A 10,545-nucleotide genomic window follows, 5' to 3' on the forward strand; every position below is an offset into this window, starting at 1 on the left:
TCAATAGCAACATTAGTGGAGACATGATGGCAGAGTCTTAACTGGACTCCACTAAGCCCAGCTATATTCACTTCTACATGAAATGAAAATTGAGTTTGTGCATTCTGTGTCTTCACGTTCGCAGCAACAGCTCTCCTGCACACCTCTTGTCACGCAAAACTCTTCTCCATGAGAACCAGAGCGGGTGCACAGCACAGCCCCATCCAGGCTCATTCTTAGAAAAGAAACATTTCTTCAAAGAAAACATGGTCTGCCCACCCTATAGACAACTTTTCATTCTCGGAAGAGCGGTGTGCTTTCTTAGTGTGACATCATTTCAGGTACCTGTCTTGGTGATTAGGGTCTTTGCTCTGTGTTTTTACAACCAAAAAGCCTTTCCCCGCAAGTTTCCCAGAATGATAGGTTGGTCTGTACCAAAGATTAGTTCAAGTCCCCACCTCGTAAGAGAGAAAAGTGCTTACTTACAGCCTTGAAATGATAGTTCTAGTTTTTACCCTTCCCATCAAAGCTTCAGAGATGCAAAGGTTAAGTAACTGACAGGGCTTAGGCTGGAAGTACCAAGAGTAATCCGTCCTCCCTAGTAGTCTCTGCAAGAAGAGCATTTCTTACAAACATATTCATATCTTCAGCCATCCACCCATTCAATAAACATTTCCTGAGTGCTTCTATATGAAGCATTATTCTTGGCACTGGAGCTATCAAGTTGGTAGGGAGAGACAGATCATAAACAAGATAATGCCAGGCAATGATAAGTGCTGTAAGGAAACTAGAGAGTGATCTGGAGGGCTTTGTTAGGGTGGGTGGTCACTGATGTCATTGACGAGATGACTTTTAAGCAGAGATTTGGATGACAGGAAGGAACTAGCCTTATTCATATATAGGGGAAGAGCATTTTAGGTAGAGGGCACAGACTGCTAAAGTCTTCACATGGGAATGAATTGGCCAAGTGTGGCTATAGTGTAGCAAGCAAGAGGCCTGGGAAGAGAAGGCTAGTCCTGAGAAAATCTCATAGGGAGATGATGACAAGATGAGAAAGAGCAATAAAACAGGGCAGTTTAGGAACTTGGATAAATGAGGACTTGAAGAAAAGCCTGAAGTGTGCATGTCAAAAAGAAGGATTGGGGGTCAGAAGGCTAGCTGAATTTTATTTTAAAATACATTTTTAATTGTGAAATTTAACATATACAGAACAGTGATAGCTTTCAAAGTACAATTTAACAAGTTAGAGAGCAAATTGCAAAGAATGTTATGGGTTACAGTTCCATTATTTCAATTATTTCCTTCTAGCTAGTCTAATACCCTAACATCTAAAAAAATTATATGAAGATTCAGTTATCTGTCATCCTTTGTCAAATCCTATCTTGTCTGTTGCTACTGCTTCCTCTCATTTAATCACTTTCTCGATCTTCAGCGGTGTCTAGGCAGTTACCACCCTGACTTGTTCATCTTAAAAAGGGGTGTCAACAGTATGGGGAAGAGGGCTGCATCTGGTTGATGTTCTTAAAGAGGCTGTTGCCTCTGGGTTTTAGGACTTATCTGCCATAGGAACTCTCTGGTGGATTTAAGTTTCAGAAAAATAAACTTAGGGAGTGAAACTTTTATAGCGTCTCAATCTTATTTTTTGCACCCTGGTTTTGGGAGAAAGATAAATGAGATGACAATAAGTTAATTTCAGTGGTTTTATTAAAAAATAAGAAAGTAATTATTTATAATGCCTCTTGTATCTTGGAGTTATTCTGGAGAAACCCCATCTCCAGAAGACTGCCTTTCATGAAACATCCAGTGGGCCTGAACACACTTTGGGAAATGTTGAACTGGAATCAGACAATTTTCGAGTGATTTCCCTAACACTTGGATCCTAGTTTAGTATCAGGAGATAGGGAGGAGGTTTGGGCTAATGCTGTGGATCGGTCCTTGTAAGAGCTAGGTTACAGAGGGCAAGGAAAGGGAAGGTGGATAACTGGCCCAAAGATGGGGCAAGAAGGGTCCTAAAGGGGACTGTGCTCTTAGGCTAGGCCAACACTCACCTCTGTTTTGGTATGTGAGTGGTAGGTTGCTGTGGTGTAAGGCCTAAAATTAAGACTGATATTATTGGTTGCCTCAACATCTGGGGGAAACCACAGGGGCCTTGAATGGCCTAACTACAAGTTTCCCTCCTCAGTCTGCTCTTGTGGATAAGGTACCCTAGATAAACAACCCTCCTTATCAAAAGGGCCAGACACAGCTCCTGTTTATCCCTGAGTAGAGGTTTCAGTTTACTATCAGCCTGTGGAATTATTCAACCAAGCCAGTCATACGCTCTGTGGGAATCAGGGAGCAATCCTCTCTTGAAACTACATAGCCTGACTCCCACAGGGCCTGGTTGAACAACCCCTGCTTGGTGTGCAGTGTCTTCTTTTCCTGGGTTGTGACTGTATGAGACTAATAAACTGCTGTCGATCTCACTGGCCCATTGTTGCGTGTTGTGTGTTTGGCTATCCCCATAATCCTAGCGTGGGAATTCCTTGCTCACCAATGGGGTGAATAGGAGGCAATTAAGACAATTCCTAATCCTCTACTAGATTTTACAGCCCACAGGAAGAAATTCATGTGTTTATTAAGCCTTGAACAAATCTGTTTATTCGTTAACTTCACCGTGTGCCCAAGAACCTCAGTCTGAAATGGAAAGATCCTTGAAGGGCATCTAATACTCTACACCAACCTCCCTCTAGTTCATACATTTTTTTTTTTTGCAGCCTGATGAATGATGAATCCTTTGCTTGAGCACTTTCAGTGATGCTCTCTGCTCTTTGAGGTAGTTTGTTTCATTGTTGGATAGCTCTGATTATTAATACAAAGAAAAATTTTCTAAGGTGAACTCTGCCTCCCCTGTGACTTCTGCCCCTGGGACCTTGTCACACCTCGAGGACCCTCATGGCTGTCTATTCCTTCCTATGTGATCATGGGTCAATTACTTCATTTTTCTGAGCTCCACTTCTTCTGTAAACCAAGGACAGTAGTAACTACTTTTCAAGGATGTTTTGAAGATTAATGACAAAATATACATTAACCATCTGGTATAGTGGTTGACAGCAGTCATTCAATACATTTTTGTTTCCTCTTCGTCTTTTTAAATAATAGCTCTTCAAGTAATTGTTATTAGGTGCCCCTATTTTCTCTTCTCCAAGCAAAGCTTTGCTTGTTGATTCATGTATTGACTTATTGATTCTACAAATATTTATTGATCATTTCCTATGTGAAAGTCCCTGCTTAAGGACTGTTGATACCTTAGGGGGAATGGAACAAATACTACTTCTAATCCTAATTTCATGGATTCTAAAGACAAGTGCATAGGTGATAATGTTCAGTGCTGTAAGTGCTATGATGGGAATGCCTTGGGCAAAGAGAGAAGGGGATCTCTTCCAGGTTGGAGGGATAAGGATTAGGGAAGATTTCCTAGATGGAGCAAGATTTATGCTGAGATATAAAAGATAAATTGAAGTTAGTAGGAGAGGTAGCCAGAATGATCCAGAATGTTTCAGGCAAAGGAAACAGTATCTGTTAAAGGCCCAGAGGTGAGAGGGAGGGTGGTGAATTTGAGAGTCTGAATGGATGTTGTTATGACTGGAGCACATGGTATGTGTGTGTGCGTGTGGGTGTGCGGAGTGGGTGCTAAAGGGAAGAGAAAGGCAAGAGGTGAGTCTGGAGAGATGAAAGCACTGGTTAGATCATGCCTACGTGTTTGGATTTTATACCAGATGTGATGGAAGGGATCTCACGTGGTCAGATCGGTGCCAGCCTCTGGAGAAGAGATGAAGGGGACTAATCGGAGTCAGAGACATCAACTGGAGGGCTGCTGTAGTCATTCTGGTGAGAGGTGGGGGTGGCCAGAACTGGTTGATTCCTGCTCCTCCTGTCACATGATTCCAGATCCATCATGAACCTTATTATAGGGATGAGAACTCATTTCCATTTGTCATTGTGGTTCCCGCTCATCTTTGAAAGATGCACATTAAGCCTGAGACTGTCTGGTCACAGAACACCAGGAAAGTTTATTTGGCTTCCAATAAGTCGTGGGATTCCAGGCCTGCTTGTGGAAGAGAATCTCACTCAAAGTCATAACAGGTGAAACTTCTCCATCTGCCTTCCTATTCCAGTCCCTTGCCACACCATTCCAAAGACAGGGGTGTGGGGCAGTGGTGGAGGGACAGACAAAGCAGGAGGATGATGGAACTTTCAAACATGTTTTCTAACATTTTTGGACTTCTTGTGGGCTAATGACCGCTAAGACATAACTAAACACCAAAGACCTCTGTAAAATTGGAATTAGGTTAAAATTTTATCAGAGGGTCAAAATTTATCAGAGGACAACAGGAAGGTCTCTTTGTTATTGGTTTGTCTCAAATGCTTGGTTGTTTCAGAAGCCTCAGAGTTGATGAAACCTGTGTGTCTCTCACTAAATGTTGGCGCATCCAATGGCTAAGAATCCTTAAGCACCAAGACTTTCATTTTGTATCTTTGGGATGTGGAAGCAGACCTCTTTATATTCCTCTCAAAACAGGCTAAGGATTACAAATATTGAGCAATATTTGTACAATATGTATGTTGTGAATATATGCCCACAACATTCTGTAGTTTGGCCAAATGGTGATTCTTGCAGTGTGGTCTCTTCAGGTCCCTGCAGATGAATCATCTGGGATCCTTTTTAAAATTACTTGTTCCCATGGCCCATTTCCATCAAATGAATTCAGATTTTTAGGGGTGGAGCTCAAGAGTCTCAATTTTTAACAACTTCTTTGGGAAACCACAATGTTCATGAATGTTTGAGCTCAATTTAATAGAGCTCAAGGAAAAAGAGAGACAAAGGAATGAACAAGATTCCTGATGAAGGAGAATAAGAAAGAAGGAAAAGACTTCAACCAGGGGGCTTAGACCAAAAAGGAATCAGTTATGTAATAATATCTCCATATCATAAAATACAGCAATTTAAATGTTGTAGATGAATATGTATTGACATGGAAATTTATCTATGACTTGTTGGAAAATGCAAAACAGTGTATATGGTATAATTCCATTTTACATGTATATATGCATAGAAAACATATCTCAAATTCATTCATTCATTCAAAAACTATTCATTGAGTTAACAGTGATGAACAAAATTGATATGGTCCTTTTCTCATGGTTTAATATGTATACATCATATATCATTTTATTAGTATATTATTTCTGGATATAGGAGTTTATAGTGCTTAATGAATTTTATAATTTTTATGTAGGTAACATACATAGCTTTTACAATAAAAAAAATGAATATAAATGGTCTCCTTATATATGTCTTTAATTTTATGAATCATGTTCCTTGTTAACAGGGTGCTTTTCTGCCTTCATCTTCTTTTATACCAGATGTAACAGTTTGTATGTATTACGTCGCCCAGAAAAAGCCATGTTCTTTGATGCAATCTTGTGGGGCAGATGTATTAGTGTTGATTAAGTTGGAATCTTTGGATTCTGTTGTTTCCATAGAGATGTGACTCACCCAACTGTAGGTGATAACTCTGATTAGGTAATTTCCATGGAGGCATGGGCCTTGATTAGTTTACTGGAGCCCTATATAAGAGCTCAGACAGAAGGAGCTGGCTGCAGCTGAGAGACACATTTTGAAGACAGCCACTGGAAGCTGCGACTGACATTTTGGAGAAAGCTGTTTGAAACCAGAACTCTGGAGCAGACACCAGCCACATGCCTTCCCAGCTAACAGAGGTTTTCTGGACACCATTGGCCATCCTCCAGTGAAGGTACCTGACTGTTGATGCATTACCTTGGACACTTTATGGCCTTAAGACTATAACTGTGTAACCAAATAAACCCCCTTTATAAAAGCCAAAGTATTTCTGGTGTTTTGCATAACGGCAGCATTAGCAAACCGGAATGCCAGATTTAAATTTTTTTATCATGGTCTACCCTTTCTTTTCTATATCCAGATCTTCAATCTTATCCCACCACAATCTTAGTGTGAATAAGAATCAAGTCCACTTAATTTATTATCCATGTACTATGTGTGAACATAGAGACATCTGCTTGCATAAGTATTGTTCACAACCATCATTCATGTTTTCTCCTTTCCTAAGCATTATGGGTAATGTCCTCCACTATGGTGCTTCTTTCTAGGTCAGAGCACGTGGTACACAAATGAGTAATAATTCCTGGTAAAGGAGGTAGCAGTCAGTGGCAGTACTGCAATAGAGTGTATTTCAGGAAGGTCTGTAGGGTGTGAGTACTTCCTGTGATTTTATGTTCAATTCTAACTAGTGCCTTTTTTGCAGGACCAAACAGGGCTAGACAGGAACTAAAGGCGGTCAACTGCCTTTAATAGAGAAGGACCTTGAACTGAAATGTATTGGCTGAGTGAGGGACAGTGGGGACAGGTGGGAAAGAGGGCAAAGCAGAAATTGTGTCAGGCAACATTTCTGTCTTCCTCTTTCCCCTGACCAGATTTGGTTTACAGACTATCTTTTCTGTTTTATAGATGTAGCTCCAATAACCCTCATAATTTTATAAGCTATATATAGAAAGATTGAAACAGGTGCCACCTCTTAAATTCAACTTTATTGGAGCCTATTGGACAAAATTCACATACTCCAGCTGATGCAAATCTAGAAATGAGAGATATGGTTTTCTTTTCCTTTTTCCTTCTTTTGGCTTAGCAAAGCCACTGAAACCCTAGGTTATTAGATCTAGGAGGATGTTTTCAACATATTTTTCAGCTCACAAATATTTTTGCTTGATTCCCTCCCAAAAGACCCAACGCCTCATATATTTCTAGTGCTATGCAAATGCCCATAGGCAGGAACCTGAGAAGCCTTGTTTCTTCTGGACAAATACGGAGGCTTAGAACTGTGGGAGAGATGTAGGTAGAAATAGGGATGAGGGTCTTTTTCTTGGGGACTCCCTCCCACCCTCCATGCTCTCAGTAAAGTTACTGCTATCTTGGGAATGACAGAAAGAATACTGCTGAGATGATTGCTGTGTGTGACCAGGGTTGTATGTTGTAAGTTCATGGGACTTACAACTTTACTTTAGGGTTGCTTTCATGTGTGAAGAGGCTGTGCTGCATGAATCTTAAGAACAGCATTCTATTATTTTTTAATTCCATTTCTCAGCCCAGAGCCACTGAAGTCTCTTTCCATGAGCATCTGGAAACCATTTAAGACTTCCTCCTTATGCATGCTGGACACCCAGCAAGTGCCATGGACTCTAATGCAATTTGGAACTTACAAATTCATAAGAGCAGCTGTGAGCCTTAATAACATTCCTTCTAGCTTCCCAGTAAAAGTAGGACTGTGTCTACATATACCTAAATATAGAGATTAACATGGAAAAGTTCTGATTTGACATTCATGTTTTTCAACTTAACACTCCAAATCTGGATCTAAGAAAAGTCTAAGTGCCTATTAGAACCTACCTGGAATCTCTAAAACATGTTGACTCAGGCTGTCTGCACTTGTGGGAAGGTTTGGTTGTTGTCTTTGAGAAACCACCATGGAATATGCATGGTGGGATGGGTGGATGCTTGAATGTGTTGACTTAGGAAAGAAAAGAAATGCAAATAAGGTAGATAGGGGAAAAAACATGAATGTAAAGCTATGTTATCTATTTTTTTCCTCTCAGAGATAATCCTTGTTGTGTGCACTGTTACTGTTCAAGATACTGATGACATTAAAATAGAACTGATACAGTCCCTGCCCTCCAGGAATAGAATATGGGGAGAAGAAGACCTGGAATGTACCAAGGGCAATGGAGTGCTGTGTATGCTTCCAGAAGTACCGGTGAGGTGCAGTAGTTGTAGGGGTAGCTGGTGGTGAGGAGGGTGAGAAAAAAGACTTCGTGAAAAAAAGGATGAATTTACCAGGCTAAGGAAAAGGTAGGGCAGCTCAGGCAGGAGTTACATGAACAGGATCAAAGTTTACAAAGGGAATGGAGGGCTCAAGAGCCAGGCTGGGATCTCCGAGAAGTTGGACCCCACCCACCTGGCCAGGCTGTGGACTATTAGTAAACATTCCCCAGACAACAGCCTCTAGGATGTTGCTGTTCTCTAGTCAGTTAACACCCAGGTTTATGACCAAAAAGTAACTAATAACAACAGACTAAAATAAGGAGAAGACTTTCACATTTACAAAATTAGCAGACATTAAGAAAAACATAGCCTTGTCAGAAAAGCTGCAAAATCTATGTAGTGCTGGTGGCAGTGTAAATTGATACACTTCACTAAGTAGTTTATATGTCTATGTTGAGTCATACCATTCTTTGACTCATGATCCCACTGCTAGAAATTAATCTTAAAGAATAAAAATAATCCTTAATTTTGAGATAAAACCTGGAACCTTTGTAAGTTTAGGAACTATGAATGATTATCCTACCCACCCATTAATTTTAGAGGCTGCAAAAATTAAGCCCTGTTGTCTGAGGAATCTGAAAGGAAGACTACCAGGTAACTGCACAGGATTTGAGTTAGAATAGCCGGCATGGGATAGGTAACCCAAACTAAGGAAATGACGTTAAAAGTAGTCTTAAAACTGCTGGGGTTCTGGAAGAAGCAAACTAGAAACTGCCCCATAGGGATATCTCCACACCTGATGTCTTAGGATGCCAACAGTAAACAATTTCAGTGAAGATGAGCTCACAGTAAATAAAAAAATTACAAGCTACCATGTAAGCTTCCAGACCTCCAGTTAGAAGGAGCGTAATTGATCAAGGCCCTGGATGTTACACTGTGAAATCCATCATTGTGTTTGTGCTGAAGCTCCCCATGGGCTGCTCCCAGCCCACGACTGCAGCAGTGATACCGAGGCAGGCCCCTTCCTGTCCTACAGCGCCCCTTTGAGAGCTGTCTTTAGCATCAGGATTCCCTGTAAGTTTTGCTGAACCTTCCTTAGGCTGCATAGCGGTCTACGGTGCTTCCACCCAACCTTCCTTCCCTCTCTCTTTCTCTCAGAATTAGACTTGCCTAATGGTCAGAGGGCTCTTCCAGCCTTCCCTTAACTCCCTTCTTATTTTGTCTCACAGGCATTTCTCCTAATAAAATCTCTGCATATTTAATCCCATCTTGGGATTTGTTTTTCAGAGGAAACAGGATGTAAGATGGGAATTTGGGGCTGGCTTTCCCACCAATCGGCAGGTGAAAAGGACACAATGCTGATTAGTAGGCAGAGTATATATAGTCCCTGGCACAATGTGGAGGCTCAATTGCTAAATATTTCACCTGTGGTGACCTGGAAAAACCTCCAGGTGGAGGCAAATGCTGAATAAAGTGTGGTGATCCGCTGAATAAAGTGTGGTGATCAAGGCAGTTGAAAAATATGGGAGGAGAACAATGCATACAAATAAACTGGAGTTGGTTGTATACTCCTAAGTTGCATTAATGTCCTGCAGAAGGATAACGACAGACTAAGGACTGTTAGCAAGCAGCTAAATGGTGTGAGAGCCAAAGCGTGTCTATGGTAGTTTTCAAAGAGGTCTGTATCTGCTGCAGCAAAAGGACAGACTTAGCTGATGAAGACCTAATTGTTTGAGTCATAGAGCTCCAGAGATGTTTGAATGCTCAGTCAAGGAAGGCCTATTATGCAAAGGTGAGGGCCCTGTTGGGAAAATATGGAATAAGTGAAACATGGGTAGGGACATCTGGATTGTACCCCTGAGAAAGTTGGCTCTGCAACCTCCAGACCCTCTGGGCTTGCAGAGGTGATCCACCTTCCATAGTAAGGGCTAGAAGTTCTATAGTGCTGGAAGATGCTGCAGAAGTCTATTCTCCATAAGGCAATAGATGCCAGCTTTAGGACCTGCCCCCACTTCCTTTTCTGCTTGCTAAGCCAATAACTAGGGTTAATCCCTCTTTACCAAGGCTGGGGTCATAATGGGCTTGATAAGGGAAGAAAGAGACTCTCTGCTTTAAAAATTGCAAGAATTAGTCAGCATGTATCAATAGAAACCAGGGGAATATTCCTGGGTTTGGATTTTGAGGGTACTTGATCGAGGAGGCTGGAATAGAAGACTGAATAAGCAAGAATTCATTGAATTAAGGAGAGTTTCTTGAGACTTAGGGTTTAATACCCTAGCAAGGTTGTTAGGGGATGGGGCAAACTCACAGATGGGGTGGCTCTTAGAAGGTTGAATAAAACAATGGCCAGACTTCAGTGAAGGAGAAATGCCTGAGTTGCTGTGGAAGAGAGTAGAGGAAGGAATAAAGAGACGGAATAAGTAGGCAAGCTGGAATGAGGCCGGAAGATTCACCAGAGGATTATGTTCCATGAGAGTGTCCAAAGGACAAGCCATAGACTGAGACCAAGAGGAATATGCTGGTGGATATCAGCATCTCAGTGGTGGTTTTCCTTGGAAGGCTAGGAATTTTGATAGGAGAGACTGCCAGAGCTGGGCTAATTGACATACATGGGGATGATGGAGTTCCAGGAAGCCAGGAAGCTGCAAGGAAAAAAAAGTTGAAAACAAAGGATCTGGAGGCTGAGGACAGTTGTCCCAATAAAAAGTCATGATCTGTTGCTCAGTTCC

General features: G+C 41.4%; 1 long non-coding RNA gene across 5 annotated transcripts in view; it reads left to right on the top strand.

Annotated features, from left to right (window-relative positions):
- Nucleotides 1-5,538, top strand: part of LOC119544823 — a 29,382-nt gene extending 23,844 nt beyond the window's left edge. For all 5 annotated transcript variants that reach the window (XR_005218930.1, XR_005218929.1, XR_005218931.1 and 2 more), the window contains one exon: nucleotides 3,738-5,538. This is a non-coding gene — a long non-coding RNA (uncharacterized LOC119544823). The remainder of the gene's footprint in view (nucleotides 1-3,737) is intronic.
- The last annotated feature ends 5,007 nt before the right edge of the window (nucleotides 5,539-10,545 follow it).

The sequence above is a fragment of the Choloepus didactylus genome, chromosome 9, assembly GCF_015220235.1.
Source record: "Choloepus didactylus isolate mChoDid1 chromosome 9, mChoDid1.pri, whole genome shotgun sequence".
NCBI lineage: Eukaryota > Metazoa > Chordata > Mammalia > Pilosa > Megalonychidae > Choloepus > Choloepus didactylus.